This window comes from Tympanuchus pallidicinctus, unplaced genomic scaffold (assembly GCF_026119805.1).
Source record: "Tympanuchus pallidicinctus isolate F22 unplaced genomic scaffold, pur_lepc_1.0 scaffold18, whole genome shotgun sequence".
In the NCBI taxonomy this organism is placed as follows: domain Eukaryota; kingdom Metazoa; phylum Chordata; class Aves; order Galliformes; family Phasianidae; genus Tympanuchus; species Tympanuchus pallidicinctus.
In genome coordinates, this window is record NW_026294699.1 from 10,009,593 (window position 1) to 10,026,250 (window position 16,658).

Below are 16,658 nucleotides of genomic sequence, written 5' to 3' on the forward strand. Positions count from 1 at the left end.
AGCCAGCAGGCAGCCCTATAACGACTTCTTCAGCATAAAGCCATATATCCTCCCTGGAAAACATCTCAGTTCAGCTACGGCAGAACAACTCCGGTGTGCTGCCCAATTACAGGGATGGAAAGCAAGGGCCCATCCTCTGCTGGGACATTCCCAGAGCCTCAGCACGGTCCTGCAGGAACGTTCCCATGCGCTCACAGCTGCGTGTCAGAAGTCACTGCCCAACTCTGCTGGCTCGCCTGTCCTCCTGAAAGCTCCCTTGTGTGGCTCTGAAGTGCACTATGCAACCAAGTGCCTCAGCTCCATCTGCCTCCACAGGAGAAAGAAAAGCACGTTTCATTACATCTTCCAGTTTCACAGATACTGAACACATCTCTTCAATACCACACAGGATATCTGGAAAGGTAAATTTTACACTACACAGACACATTAGTCCTAAATAATCATCTCTGGTCAATGGAATAAGTAGGAAGGATGCTCCAAAAGTAACGCCTCCTATTTTATTATGTCGAGCCACATCAGAGGCAGTGGAGCTATGACCACTATGACCACAACAGTTGAAGTTGAACCTTCCCACCAATATTCCATTAAACTACATTGAAAAATATCATTCTGCAGCTGAGAATTCACTCTACCAAACTGTGCTGCTGTACCCTTTGTATCTATTGTAGTTTCCATGGAAGCCTCACTTTTGGAGTGACTTATGTAGAACCAATCACATCAAACAATCAAGATTCCAATCACAACACAGCTGTGCAAATCCACTGGCTGCAGCTCCACAAAGGAAAAGTATCTGCACTTTGCTATAAGGCAAGGGCAGTAATGGGAACACAAGTCACGGCTCACGGAGTTCCTTGTTTATGAACTTCATTTTATTCTATTAAAAATGCAGAAGGTGATGGGAGTGGAAACAGGACATCTGTTTTTTCCTGTTGTCTTTTCTCCCCCTCCACGTTCTGGTTGTAACATTCAAGACTATTTAGCAGGAGCAGTGAGCCTCACTGAGAACTCTGATGCTTTTGCTATCTGCTTCTGCATCACAAAAAGGAAGCGTTTGACCCTATTACAGATCCTGGAACAGCCAACAGCCCATCTTACCGGCAAAGAGATCAGAAAGAGCCAAACAACTCCACTGCACAGAAGTGAGAAACCACTTCTAATGCGCAATCACATTCTTGCACAGAAAGCTTGGACTGTTTCAGAGACCTCAGTGAATCCACATCCCACAACAAACCACCAGGAAGCACAATGCACTTGCAACTTCAGCACAAATCTGTGTTTGCATGCTTAACACCAGCGTTGCAAGGACAGCAGAAAGCAAGAGCAGTTGGTTGTAGCCACTGTCCCCTGCCAACAGGAAAAGCACCATCAGCTTCAGAACGTTTCTTTAGAAGGTCAGAGGGAGAAGAGGGCTCTTGGCTTGCTCAGCCCAGGTGAGCCTTCCAAACCCTGCCTCCCTGGGCCCTCTCTGATAGAAACACACATTTCTGCAGACAACTAAGTGAAGCTTCCTTGTGCTATCGAGGGTAACCCGGAGGGCAATACTCAATTTCCTTTTCACTATGCTGATAATTTCATTACACAAATAATCCCAATGAATTCTCACGGTGCTTTTTTAGACACAATGTTCAGACAGAGGGAATTCCTGACTGAACTTCTCAATAGCTCTCTCGGAGATCAAGCTCACTAAATGAAGGAGACCATATTTAATTTGCTGAGACTAATGCAGAACTGAGGCCAAGCCACAAAGTCCTTAAGAAACTCAGTTCAAAGAAGCAGCCACACGAACCCACCTATATGCAGACTTTCAGCAGAATCCACTCAGATCTCAGGAATGCAAAACTCAAACCAGGGTTCGTCTCCCTGATAAATGCCCTTCCCTTTGAGCCCGGAGGTAAATACGTACACAGCCCAGTTGGGTATGGACTGGAGATGGATGGAAAGCCTTTCACATCACATGGGCAAGAAAAATGGTGAAAAATTACAGTAAATACAAGCAGGTTGTCAGAAATTTGCATTAAAAAATTGCTGTGGACTACAGTGAACATCTAATCTAATTTATGCATCAAGTTATATTTTTTCCAAGTCACTAACTGAATCATCTTGCAATTTTCAGGCAGTCACTGCAGACATCTTCATTTACATCAGAAGATTTCCCTTTACACACAGAAAGATAACCACAAGCTTTCAGCCTTGGACTCAGGCTGCAGTTAAGCAAAGAGCTTTTGCTGTCTAGCACCAAACACTCCAAGAGCTCTGGCAGTGCCCAGGACCAGGCCCATAGCAGCTGTGGGCAGCACACAGCTTGATTTCTGAGATCTGAACATACACAGACTCCGAGATCTGCTCTCTTTGCTATCAGGGTGAAGTGACAGAGGCAGGAGCTGAATTTTAGGGTACATCCGAGACTCCGGAGGTGGGGGAATGCTTCTCACCAGGCTGCAAAGAAGCAGGCTGGAAGGGAAGCGCTGCCAGATGCTGAGTAAGGGAGAGTTCCCCCAGACAGAAACTCACCCCACACCTGCACAGCACAGGATCTGCCCACAGACACATCCCCAGCCGTAACCATCAGCCAGCAACTATTTATGGAAAAGGAAAGATTCAAATCACCTGGCATTGTAAATTCTCATCTTGCTTTACTGATGGTACTTGTCATGTGTACAGACACAACTGCTGTGCTTTCAGAAAGCCTTATTTGCCGCACATGGGAACCAGAACTCGTTGATAAATGAACGAAGTACAAACGTTTATGTGAAATCCAGCCACATAATAACCCAGAAATAAAAATGACAGCAAAAACAGGTTGGATATTTAGGAAAAAATTCTTCTCTGAAAGAGCGGTCAGATACCAGCAGTGCTGCCAGGGAGTGGAGGGGTCACAGCCCTGGAGGTGCTCCAGACTGGGGAGATGTGGTACTTGGGGACGTGGTCAGTGGGCATGGGGGGATGGCTTGGACACGGAGATCTGAGAGGTCTTTTCCAACCTGAATGATTCGGTGATTCTGTGATTTTTTTTCTGATTTTTCTTAAGCTGGATCCCACACTGCTAAAGAAATTCTCCAACTCAGTTCACAAAACACTTCCCTATTTATAAATAATTCTTACGGAACAACTGGATGACCAAAAAAATATCACCAGACTGCCCACAGTGCAATATCCACTGTAATACAAACATTGATCCCAAAACCAAACAGGAAGAGGGACAACTGTATGCTGCAATGCCTCGAAGAAGAGTGGGAAGAGAAGCAAGGAAGCTTGGTACTGTGCAGACGAGCCAACAAGCAGCACACTTATTAGCTCTCTCTTGCTGTTACACAGCAGAGAAAACAGCAATTCATGTGAATAAGGCAGTAAAATGAAGACACTGAAATTACCATCAATGTCCTTCCTTTTGCTTATTTAGGAAATGAATTATAAACACAGATTGGCAAACGGTTTGAAGAACAGGCTGATCTCCAGAAGAAAGGTTTGATTTCCATTTTATACAGTTTAAACGCTTGTCCTCCCCTCAGTTTAATTTCTGAGAAAAGGAAACGGTTCAAAATTAAAAGTTTTGGAAGCCTTCCACTCCCTTTTACAAATGAGAGAACAAGCCCAGCTTTCACAGACAGCAGGTGGCCGAATGATTTCTTTAAATCGAGAGTTAATACTGATAGATACCCTCCTTCAAACCATGCATATTCATGAAGCCCAGGGTTAGTTTCTGCACTGACTGCACAGCAGTGCCAAGTCCAGCCCTCCACCCAGCCACAAAGCAGATTTACAGACACAAATGTATTTTCAGTCGCTTCTACTCCTTTACCACCTTTTCTTACTACAAGCCTACCTAGTATAGGAAGGCAGAGCTGAACGGAGAGCTCAGCTCGCACCTCAGCCTACAAGCAGGAGGCACAGAGCAGAAAGCCAGGGACGAGAGCACAGCAGCACCTGCACTGCCAGCACCAGTTCTGCAGCAGCTCACATCTGGCTTTGCTGAAGTACAGCCATGCAGCCCCAGTGATGCTCGCAAGTTTGCCTCTGCGAGAGCCGTGCAAATCACCGCAGCAATCCAAACCTGAGCAACGCTGGAGGTCTAATTTTAGGATTACAAGCTTTGACAACACCTCTTTAGAATAACACATTCCTCCTTCTACGGTTAGGTCAAGTGTCATCGACAGTCCTGGCTTCATTTTATGCAGCAGACCACAGTTTATTTTCCACCAGTAATACAGCAAGTACCGGGTGTGTAATGAGTAACAGAATATTGCAGAATTACAAACAGCATAAGGTCAAGCCATTACGCACTGAATCAGAAATGCTAAATGCAAATTAATCCAACGAGGCAGTGAAAATACCTACCCAACCTCTCAAAAGGAGTTTGTTCTCTGGGGATTACCTACTTGAATGAAAGGACTTCATCTTTGATTCTCACAATTAGGGAAGAAAAAAGTAATCACCCAATGCTTGCCTTAGAAAAGGGCAATAATTTGAAATAAATTCAGTTCACCAGCAATGCTGAGCAGTGTTTTCAAATGAATTAAAGACAGTAGGAGACATTTCTCTCTTTTCATTTTGGAAGGGAGAAGGAAGACATCTGATGTTCTTGCCAGAGGACGAGCCTTAGGTTATAACTGATTACAGAAGCCCAGCCTTGGTAGTCGGGCTGCTTACAAGGTGATGGGCACCAGCCACAGGGAAGCCATCACTCCTCCACCCAGCAGCTCAGAGCCTGACAAATCAGCTCAGCCACCAGGGCAGTGCAAGTAGTGCAAAGGAAGAGCCTGCAGGACTACAAAACGCGAGCTACATCCTCAGCTCTTATACTGCTTTACACCATTTTGGAGTACAACCAACAACCATATTCCTATATATGTTTGAGCTCACCCACCAGATGTCATGTGGGGAAGGTACCTTCTCCTTACAGCTGCACAAAGATCTCATTAACTCAATTTGGTTTGCACTTCATTACTACAAAGCAGACGTCACCATGAGCAGTTTCTTCTCCCCACCCACACACCACAGCCATGCAACCACATTAATAAACTCAATAGGACAAAGGCAAACACTCATCATGACACAGATTAGGAAAGAACACTGGTTTAACTCTCCATGTTACCACAGCTAGAAGCTGAGAGACTAATTGATACTTTTACATTACAGCATGAATTCCTAATGAACTGTTTGAGGAACAGTCAGATCTGCAAAGCCATCACTGTTCAGACAACCAAGACCAGCTATGTTTTTCTCATGTAACACTGCTAAGGTAACAGCTACCTGCACAAATGGGAGCCTGTAAAGAGGCCAGTGCTTGATTTAGTATCTTAGCCACATTCTTCAATGCCCATTCACAGGCTATGTGACTTCAGGTGCCACCTGACACAGCCACCATACTTGCACGCTCCTCTTGAAACATCAACACGTGGACTTAATTCACCTGTAACTGGCAATAGTTAACATGAGGTTACTTCATCCCTAAAACATTAAGCTACATGCAGATGTGTGCTCATGACTAATTAAGTTGCAATAAGAGGGAAACTTGTAACCTAAAATTCTCTGTGCATGGATTTTTTATTTTTTTTTTTTTTTGGCCAAAATCAGAAGATCCAGGGGAGCTGGGTTTTCTGACAGATTGGTCAGAATTAATCCCAAGGTCACTCTGAAGTACTTTGAAATACAAACAAGGGAAGTAACATTCATTTCAACAGCACTCCCTAGCTACAATTCATGAGGCAAAAGCTAAAGCTGCATGTGGAAGCCCAAATAGCTGCAAAGACAGCAGTTGAGCCCTGAGACTTGCCTTCAGCAGGTAAGAACTGCAAGCAGGGGATTTTCTGGGAGATCTCCTTTTTATCGCCCAGAAGAGTAAAACTTATTCACTTTGTTTCAAGCTGAAAACAGCCACTAAAAAGGAACAACAACAGTAAAACAAAAAAAAGGAGGTAGCACTATGAAATCTTGGACCTGTCCTTCCTACAGACTGATTTCAGCTATCTGTCCTGTAACACGTCCATCTTTCCCTCTTATTCCTCCTTATCTTTTCATACCATGCACCTTCTGTTCCCAAATATTTTTCATGCACCCAGCTGCTGCTCCTCTGTCTGCAGCCTGACTTAAGCTGGGTTACACTTAGCAGGAGCCAGCACTCACAAACACTGCTAATTAGTCATTTTGGTCTGCTTCTGCGTTGCCTCAGATCCTGATTTTGACCTACATAAAGGTCATCTTTGATGGAAGTGAAGCACTGGAAGACAAACAAATCAGCCCACCTGTTAAAAGGACTCCTTGATTTTTCTTCATTATGCCGTTTGTAACTTTTCTGCTTGCTTCATTCAGGCACTGATAAGGATCCTCCTATTCCCAAATGTAAATATTTATTCTTATCTTTATTCTTATTTTGTTGATGACTGTGGAATTAGGAAAAAAAAAAAATCCACCTGGAAAAATGCCAGAGAATCCCACATTCTCCTCAGCAGACACGCAGCAATTTTCAGCTGTCATCATGATTGCTCCACGCTTCTGAATCTATCCTACAGCATCAATACTCTACCTACTCTCTACCTATTCTGGACACTTAGATGGAAAGTGAGTGGGAGTTCACTCGCTGTGCACATAGAGGATGACAAAGACTCGTTACTAAAAAGCATCTGCACCTGTTTCATTATTAAAGGGCATTTACTGCAGTCAGCTCTTGCACAGCACACATCACAGCCCCCCATTTTGATACTCTGCCTGTTCTGTTCATGTCCTGAGGAGTCCATAGACCCTGTAAGGAGCCCCAGAGGCAACACAAAGCATCAGGATCTGAGGCAACACACAGCACTCGTAATACAGAAGTCAAACCTCTGGTACTTCGGATGCATTTGATTACAGCTTAAGATGTGATTTTCATTTTGTTGCTGTTGTTGTGTTGGTGAATGTACTTCAAACCATGTAATACTACTTTCTGTACATCCCATGGCTGCCTGCACTGCCCTGTGGATTATTTTTTTAACCACCTTTACTGCATATTATTAAAAGCAGTCTCTCTCTTCAGATTTATAAACAGAACAAGAAAGTGACTTAAAAACTCACCCACTCCATTTTCTAATTTTTTTTCCAGAGCGTTCCATCTAGTTTGAATGCACAGCAGACATTCTAGTCCATTAACATCCATCAGCTAACAGAAGGGTAATGAATTCATCAATACTGCTAAAACGCGTGGGTACAGGATCATGCTGAATCATTTAGTAACTACATTTGCAGCAAGAAAAGCTCAAACAACCCGCCCTGTGCTGTCAGCAACCACCTTCCTGAAGGAGGAAAAATGAATGTACTGAGATCACCCTCAATCCTGTTATCCCTCTTGACAAGGCTGGCTGTGTCCCCACACACAGCACTGCTGTGCCAATGAAATCTGTCTGCTCCCACTCGCCCCTGGACATCAGCTGCCTCCGCCAGACCACCTGGACACCTGCAAGAAGCTTTCATTGCTCATTTTCCAGTAAAGGACATATGGGCCTGGCTTTCCCCTGCTTGCTAGCAGTGCAGTCATGTAAGTCTTTAGAATAGAGTTCTCAGGTTATAAAGGAAAACAAAACTAAAAAAACAATCATGGTTTGATGGTATGGTTCCATCAACACCAGGCTAGCACTGCAATTGTTAAATGTGCTACAGATCCAAATCCAGCTTTTCCTTGCTAGCTATTTTCAAAGCTAGGGAGGGACCACCTCCTTCCAGCAACAAGTAGTCCCAACAGTGCTGAGTTCTAAGTACACAAAAAGCAAACAGCTCCCCAAACTGCCAACAAACATGGAAGCAGGACTACCAACATTCCCGTACCCGTACCTTTAGTCCTGCCATGGGTCGGAGGAACCACATTACTGAGTACAGCAGCAGTAAGTTACTGTTCTCATAACACTGAAAGGAAACAGTATCTACTCTTTAAACAAAAAGTCAGACTTGATAATATTAAGAAACAAAATGATCTTCAAAGCATACATTAGAAACTACCTTGCTTGCTTTGCCTTGTCAGGTCCACCAGGACTGGTATTCTCTGTCTCACAGAAGGTTTATAAAAGATAGTTGGTATATTGCACTTTTGTTTACACTTTCAGCTTTTTATGGTATCTACTCTTAATTAAGGCCCATAATAAGCAGTGTTTTGTTAAGGTAGCCTTCACAAACCGAGTACAATGAACTCCACACTCAGTAGTCAGCCTCCTTAATGCAGATAATGCCTTAGAATACATACACTTACACATGTGTCTACATATCCTTAACTCCCACAGCTTAGTTCAATTAATACCATTAAATCTTTAATGCTCAGCTTCAAAGGCTTTCCAAAATTTTTAATAGCTCTCATAGGTTAGCATGAATGTTTTAAGTCTTTTTACTATGTTTTAAATAAACTCATCTTTTCTTTCCACTTTGATGTCTGCCTTTCTGACAATGCTCTGCTCTCTGAAGCTCCTGGCACCTTGTTTTCTGCAAAAAGGTGACATTACAAACTCCAAAAGATATGTTAATAGCTGAGCTGCAATCAGGGACTTTTCCTCTCACCTGCCCTCCAGGTTGGGAGTTGGCCATGGAACTGCTTTAATCAAAACAATGTGGCAACCTGTAAGGAGAAAGGATGCAACACTAAGGGAGGGGACCCTATTTGCATCTATTTAGCATGTAAGCAGCAGGCGGTGCTTAATTTTCCTCTACTCTGCTTTCCCATGAAAGGAGAAAATAGAAAAGATACTGTATTTTAATAGCAGCATAGGCAAAGTGCAAGGGGGGACTCACAGAGCACAGGCTGCACAGCATTTAAAACCACAGAACCCCCCGAATTGGAAGGGACCCAGCAGGATCACATCCTGCACTGCACCCCTGCAGGGGGCTCAGCACCCCTGTGGGGCCCCGGACACCACCCTCCTTCATCTGCTCTGCTTCTGTGCTCTCAGGTTGGAAGGGAAGCAAGTTTTGATGATGTGTTTAAGCTTTTTTATAAAGCACAAACTAGAAGGAAAACAAACAGATTTTCCTCCTCCTTTGAAGTGTATTTTTCTTTTTTTCTGAATTAGAAAATAGAAATCCCTTCTTAAAATAAAACCAAAGATCAGCATTTCCAGAGACAGGAAAAGCCACCGTGCATTATATACACTATCCACAAAAAAAAAAAAAAAAAGCTGAAAACTCTGGCTTTATCCCAAGGCATCCAGACACAGCTCTGTGCTGGCATGCACACAACAAAGACGCTGAATTCAGGATGTTCAAGCACGTTTCCTTCACTTACACCTGGTAAGCTCACAGTACCAAAGCCCTACATGTTACTTTTGGCATCGACTGCAAGCGACCAGCGCAGCCCCAGACCCCTCACGTCCAAAGCCATAACCTCAGGAAAGAAACCCCCTCAGGAAGCATATTAAAAATGGTGTAATGAAGGCAACCCACAAAACAATCGGTCCTTCTTTATATCTTCAGTGCTTCAGCAGCTGCAGCGTCAGCACAGAATTACCACCACACCGAGCACCTCTCAGCACCGCACGCTGCACATACGTACCATGTTCTGCCCTGCAAAGCACCCACAGGTACTCTCTTGGAGGCATCACATATTCAGGTTACTGGGAAGCTAGATATAAGAGGATGCTCTTAGTTGGAAGACAGACACAGAAACGTCAGTCGTGCTGTTCAACATGCTTTAAGCAGCAGGCGAGGCAAAAGGAGATTATTCCCCACGTTGTCAAACACACAGAAAGCCAGACGTGTCTGGAGAGGCACTCTGACATGTCACTGTGCCTCCGTGCCTCACAGAAGGGGCAGTGATTTGTAAAGTTTAAATGCAACACTTAAGCAGTTCAGCTGACTAAAATAACACCCTCGCATCCTTTCATTATATACCTCAGTGTTTCTCTGAAATAAAAGTTTAAAAGTGAGTTTTAAAGTGATTTTGCTCGTTGTCACAAAAACATTCATCCTCTGTTTTCCCTAAAATTGAAGAATTCTAAAACAAACAAACAAGACCTGTTACAAAGCTTTCTGTAGGCTGCCTCTTTATTAACTCTTTCCAAGAGAGCTATAAGCACACAAACAGGAATCTTGTAGGCACATCATCCAAGTACCAATCTTTAAAAAACACCCTCAGAAAGCAGTTCTGATGAAAAAGTGGGACGTGTAACTGCAGTCCAACACAACGTCCTGTTCTGAGCAGCACGCAGAAATCGGTGCTTTCAGAATATAACAGGAGAAAATGACAGACATTCTCAATGGCTGCACCTGCAATGTTAAATATTGATTTCCAATCGTTGTTTGCACGCTCCTAACGAGGGAAGCACTCGGTGCCACACTGTTTATCTGAGCACATTCCTCCAGTGGCATTATCTTTAGTTTCTGAGAAACGCTCTCCCAAACCGGTAACCGAAGTGTAACTTTTCTGACCTTTGTTCAACAACAGCAGCAACAATATAGCAACACTTCTCATCATCAGTAAGCATTTCAAGCCTTTAAAAGAAAGAATCACTGCAAGAAACACAGCATTACAAGAAACAATCATAAAACCATGCAATAAGCTGGTATGCGCTCCGAGGCAAACGTTTTATCAGATAACAGATGTGAGTCTGATGCTTTCAAATGGCTTTTGCACAAAGAGGTTTTATCAAATGACGAAATACCTGGGCAGGAGCGCTGCAAAGATTCACCACATCTCCCCTGGATCTGCACACTGCTGGAAATGCAGGATTCCTGTCTCTCCTTAAGCAGACATAACTCCTGATGCTGCAGCAACGTCACCAAATGGTAACGTGTTTCACTGATTAATTAGCTAACTGAATAATTAAAAGTGTTGAAGTTCTGTTTTTCAAATAATAATTTGGGCACTTCCCTTCACATACAGCATGACCGAGGACAGCATGCCTGGCCATCAGTCAGAGGGCAGGCAGGCACATCACAAGCTCTATTTACAACAGAAGGATGAGGATTAATTAACGATCTTCAGTTTTTGCTGATTTTATAGGGTTAGGGAAGGGGCTGGATCAAACAGCTGCATCTTCCTGCTGGAAGTCACGAGCCTTATCCCTGCGCAGAGTTGGGTCTTAGCAGAAAGGCAACAGCACCAGCAACCGGGTGAACAGAACAGGCTGAGAAAATCCTGACTGCTTCAAAATAAAAATCAGGAGAACGGTCAAACCCAAACATTGCTCAAGTCAGCTCACCCAGACAGCAACACACAACTCACCGCTCCAGTACGGGTTTCTTATCTGCAAGAAAAGATGTCTGAGGGAGTCTTTCATGCCTGCGTCTCAAAGGAGGAAGTTGCTTTTAAAAATACTTTGTTTTGCCTTTCCCTGAGGAATATCAGAACTGTATTCTGATTATTTTTGTGCGTTCTGTCCGTGAGGTCCTACAAACAAAGGTCTTATTTGTGAACTGTGCAACCCTTACACTAGTGAGCAATTGCTCATGCAATCAGTGCCAATGAAGTCAGAAGAACTGACTGGGAAATAAACTGTTTGCCAACCTAAGGGTTGCACAATCACAAAAAAATACAACAGAAACACAAAGGGGGAGAAATTGCATCTGACAAAAACTACAATCAAGAAATACCTGGCAACAGATTGTTATTTAAGTACAAGGAAGGGATTTAAATAGGAACAGTTGTAATAAGATTACACAATTCTCCATGAAAATTCTTAAAATGCCTTTGTTCTAGTAAAGCTAGGAAAGACCACTGCCCTGGTAAAGGTTCAGAAATGCTAAATCGATGTTAACTCCGGAAACCAATGTAAGTTCAAACCAAGAAAAAAAACCATCATTATCTGCTCCATCACCCACCTCACGCCTTCAGCTTGCATGGGAGATTCAGCACACATTGGGAGATTTCCCCGTGGCACAGCTCAACCCAACGGAACAAGCCAGCAAACTGAAGTACAGAGCTCACTCTACTTGGGTTTCTGCTTCTTAAGTAATGAAAACTACCAGTCTGATTTTGGAGACATTACCTTATGATGTGACACCTTCAGAACTGCAAGAACATCCCTCCAAGCAAGGTTAACTCAACGTTTGGCAACTGGGTTTCTCAGGAGGGACAGACGCGGCGTTTAACTACAGCCCTCACAATTCACTGCCCATCTCTATGCTGTCGTTTCTAGAACAGCAGCCCCACAAATTGGGCACAAGTTCAGCTACTGCTGCACTGAACAACTGACAAGGGTATTCTGATTCTATCCTGTGGACTGGACATAAAACACCCTCAGGTAAAGGCTCCCAGCGTGTTTTTAAACTAGCAAGCAGCTTTACAATTTAAACAAGCAAACAAAAAAAACCCAGTATCAATTAATTTGTAAAAGTATTAAGTGATAACATTATAAGTATAAAACAAGTGAATGATTCACAGCTTAATATTTTACTCTAAGGGATAAGAGCAGAAATTTCCGTTGGAAAAAACCATACCACAAAATATTGGGTCTAAAGGTGATCATATCTAAGCCATGGTGAATGTGCACATCACCCCAGGAGAGACAGGAACCAGGACATCTATTTAAATAAGCAATAAAATGGGTGTATGTGTGCAAAGTGCAAGGTAATCACGAGGGCAAGAAAGTACACCGAGACAGAAGTCTGGGAGACAAAAGATGGGTTTGTACCACTTCCACAGAAGCAGACTGCATCCCACCTGATCACCCTCCACAACCATTTTACTTTCCATGCCTTGTAAACGTAGTATTTATTACACCGGTACATGATTGAAGACTCAGCAAGTGGAGGCTGCATTAATAAAACAGCACTTGAGGAAAGACAGGAGCAGCCAGCAACATGGAAGGGAACTGCATGGATCACAAGGTCTCGCACCAGAATTCCCACTAATTACTTCAGACAGCCCAGGGAGCTGCATTCCTAACCGTGGAAGAACTGTGAGATAAAATGAAAATAAACTGCATGCGCCAGGACAACAGAATTACAGCATCAGAGATTTTGGAGATTTTGTACACTTCCACTGTAAAGCCAGGATGAAGAGAGCCTGGGATGCAAACAGCTCCAGGAGCTGGGACCTGCTCACACCACAGCTCTGCACTGCGCTCCAGTTCCCCCACCTGAAAAGAGCAGTCGTTGCCAGGTCGGCATGCAGGGCAAGGCATGAGCAAACCAAGCCTGACCTCCAGAACAAGCTGGGAAGGAACAGTTAGAGACGTTGATGTTACCAGCCCTGGGTGACATGAAAACAGATATACACACTATTAACAATTAACACGGTGCAGGGCACTGATGCTGGGATCTATTTTTAAGATTAGTTTTTGTAACTGTATGAAAGAATGAGCTGACAGTTATCTATAAAGGAGAAAGCATTTCACTAAACATAGTATCACTGAAAGGAAAACATCCCAAATAATGTTTCCACATAGAAATGCATAAGGGCGAACTAAAAATCAAATTCTGATAAACATTCCTAGTTGCCAATGGCACTGGGAGTAGAAAACACAAAATACTTTTATATCCATTTTCTAATGCTATAATCACTCACATAAATTCCAATATTAGATATTTATATGCATCGAACTTCAGGTGGTAACTCTGAACACATACAGTACAGCCTGGAGGAACTCAGCCTCAGTCATTTTATTTACCTCCTACTTAGAAACTGCCCCAAACTTCCAATTGCTTCCAAACTAGTTTGCCTGATCACAGTTTAGACCACCACCACAAAGTCTACCAAAACCCAAAGCAAACCCAAAAGCTCCTGGTAAACACGCAACAGCAGCTTTTCTGTAACCTTCTGCCTCCTACATCACTTCCCCAGAGGCTCAGCTGCTGTGGCCATCCAATTCTAGATCCATCCTGAAACTTACAGCCTCCCAATTCACTTATTCTGTTATACAAGCATTCTATTTTTCTTTTTGTTTTTTTTTGTTTTTCCTCATGGGAAAGGAAAGCAATCCCATACCAGCCACCAAAACTGATTAATTCTGAGATTTTTAAGGTCTGCTATTCAGCACATACCAGTATGTAACCAAACTGACATATATCAATGCTAGCAGACCTGCAATTAGACCTAAAAGGTTTTATTCCAGAGGACAGCATACATGTTGTTCTCCTCCACAGTGTCTCATGCTTTCTTAATGAGCAGCTAGGCTACTGAAATGCACAAAAAACACTGCTCTTTGAAGCACTTAAGACAGCAGGATACTGGTACATTTCAATACTTTCCCTGCACAGATCAGAGCAAGACAAAGTGGAAAAAGAACATTACAGGCATTCATACAAACCAGACACCTTTCATTTCCTATTAGCAAGATCCCAAGAGACAATTTAGTACTCTGCAAATATGGCACTGGAAGACCTGAAAGTTGTTTCCTGAGCACCAGTCATTGCACAAAGGTTTCAGAGTATGTTCTATTCTTGACCACACAAAAGCAACACTAATTTCCCCACCCTACACAGGAGCAGCATCACGCACATCACAGCTAATCAGTAAGATATTTCTCCTAAGACATTAGAATTTAATCACTCCTTGGGAGGAAGGAAAAAAAAAAAAAGAAAAAAAAAAGCCAACTCCTCTATCAAGATTATCAGCATTTTTCTGAAGTAACAAATTAGGCCTTTGGCATTTTGCAGCAGTGATCCAAGATTCGAGGCTTCTTAAAAGCTCCAAGTTTTGAAGCAATCAAATGGCTGACAGCCGGAACACAATTAGCATGATTAACCAGTTATTTAAATAACAACACAGTCAGTACAAGCACAATTCATCCACACGCATTGCACTGCACAGCACTGCTTGCACTGGACATCAGATGTTTGGCAACTGGTCATTAAATATGACTCTAAGAATAATGGATGTGGAAAACACCATGGAATTACCACCAGGAAACCGACAGACAGGGCTTGGGTCTCTGTTCTGCTAGGACAGGACCACCAGGTGACTCCCAGGTAGGACTTTTCTTTCCCACATGTCACCCAAGGCAATTTAGCTCCTGCTTAAGCAAAAAGTCCTCTTTTCTTTTTTTTTTTTTTTCTTTTTTCCTTTCTCCTAAAAAAGAGTGGCTTTTCATACCCTATTTCTTCAAAGCGGGCACTATTTTTCATTGGTCAGAACTCACAAAGAGCTGCCGCCCATCACTGCAGCACGATGATGTCACACAGCTGCTCTGTGACACCAAGGAAGTTGCAATCAGCATCACTAAGTCAAACTTCCTGAGGAGTAACTCACAGTCAGCTCAGCCTTATCAGATCCCGTCTTCAGGAATGCAAACTCACGGTTAATTTGTACTCGGTAATTCTCGATAACACGGTTAAATATTTAATATATGGCAGATTATCTCTGAAACTCTATCCAGTCAGTCTGCCGCGACCCCTGAACTGCAAGAGAGAACGTATCAAAAGTTTTAATCCTTCACAAGGAAACACAATACAGGAGTTTGTTTGAAAATAATGTGCCTGGGAATCAGCCAAGATAAACATATTTTGAAGTACTTCCTAAACAGACTGCATTTTGCTGGAGATACGGTTATTACATGTTTGTATTTTAATCAAAAACCAAAATCTAAATCTAACATCCAGCATTTTAAACCTAAGCAACCCGGTTCTCTCTGACCTTGCCTCGCACAAAATACAGCATTACGCAAGAGCCCCATATTTCCATAAAACACACATTTCAGCGGGGAGAATAAACCAACCCAACGCCGTGGCCTGATTTGCATTCTGAACTCCTGAAGTCCAGCCTGCAACATCCGCAGCTCGGCCATCGGGACAAGTGCTCCGTGCCTCCGGATGGGGTACTTCCTTTGTAAGGATAGAACAGTGGGGTCGTTAAGGTTAGAAAAGACCTCTTAGATTGTCGGGCGAGTGCAGTCGGTGTCGATTTCAACGATCATTGAGCTTTCTGGATGAGTGATAAAGAGGGGGGAAGGCACTGCACGCCCCTCGGCCAAACGGCGCTGAGCTCACATAGCTGTTAGCGCTGCGCCTCACGGCTTTACAACAGGGGAGGCTCATTGTTGGCAGCCCGTAATGATCGCTGCCGAAATATCGTTCCGAGATACAACGATTAACGCAGGGCGCTAACTGCTCAAAGCACAGCATCCAACCTACTGCGGGGAGAGGATTAAAAATCAAAAAATCAAAAAATAAAGGAGAAAAAAACAAAAAGGAGGAAGAAAAAAAAAAAAAAGGGGGGGGGGGGGGAGGGAAAGGAGGGGGAAGATTCTTAAATTAAAAAAAAAAAAAAGCCCCGTTGCTCACAGAGCCGGGCCGGGCCGGGCCGCTCCCGCAGCCGCCGCTCCCCCCACCCAACGCCGCGCTCCTCCCGGCGGCACCGGCTGCGCTGCCGGAACCTCCTCCCGCCATGATGGCCGAACCGTTGCTACCCACCGCCCGGCGCGGACAACAAAAGGCAGCCCCGGCCCCGCTGGGCACACGGCGGCCTCCCCCGGCCCCGCTCCGCACCTCACGCCGCCGGGCCCCGCTCGGCCCCCCGGGGGCCCTTCCCGCGCCCAGCCCGCGCCGAGGGGCGAGGCCGAGGGGCAAGGAAGGGGCCCGGGAGGCCTTCCCGCCGCCTTTCCGCGCACACCCGCGGTCCCGGACTGACCTGAGGGGAACGGGAGGAGCGCAGGAGGGCTCCCGGCGCCCGGCCGCCGCCGCCTCTGGCTGGGTTTGACACCCACACGCACCATCCAACATGGCGGCGGCCAGGGGGAGGCGGCGGACGAGGAGGCGGAACCGGCGGCCGC

At 44.3% G+C, this 16,658-nt stretch overlaps 1 protein-coding gene across 6 annotated transcripts in view; it reads right to left on the reverse strand.

The window, feature by feature from the left end:
• Nucleotides 1–16,658, reverse strand: part of EPN2 (epsin 2) — a 39,956-nt gene extending 23,298 nt beyond the window's left edge. For 4 of the 6 annotated variants that reach the window (XM_052679573.1, XM_052679571.1, XM_052679572.1 and 1 more), the window contains exon 1: nt 16,517–16,658. The gene's annotated coding sequence lies outside the window, so the exon portion shown is untranslated. Of the gene's footprint in view, nt 1–11,936; nt 12,173–15,580; nt 15,604–16,516 lie in introns of those variants that run through there. The other 2 variants (XM_052679570.1, XM_052679569.1) reach the window with 2 other exon arrangements.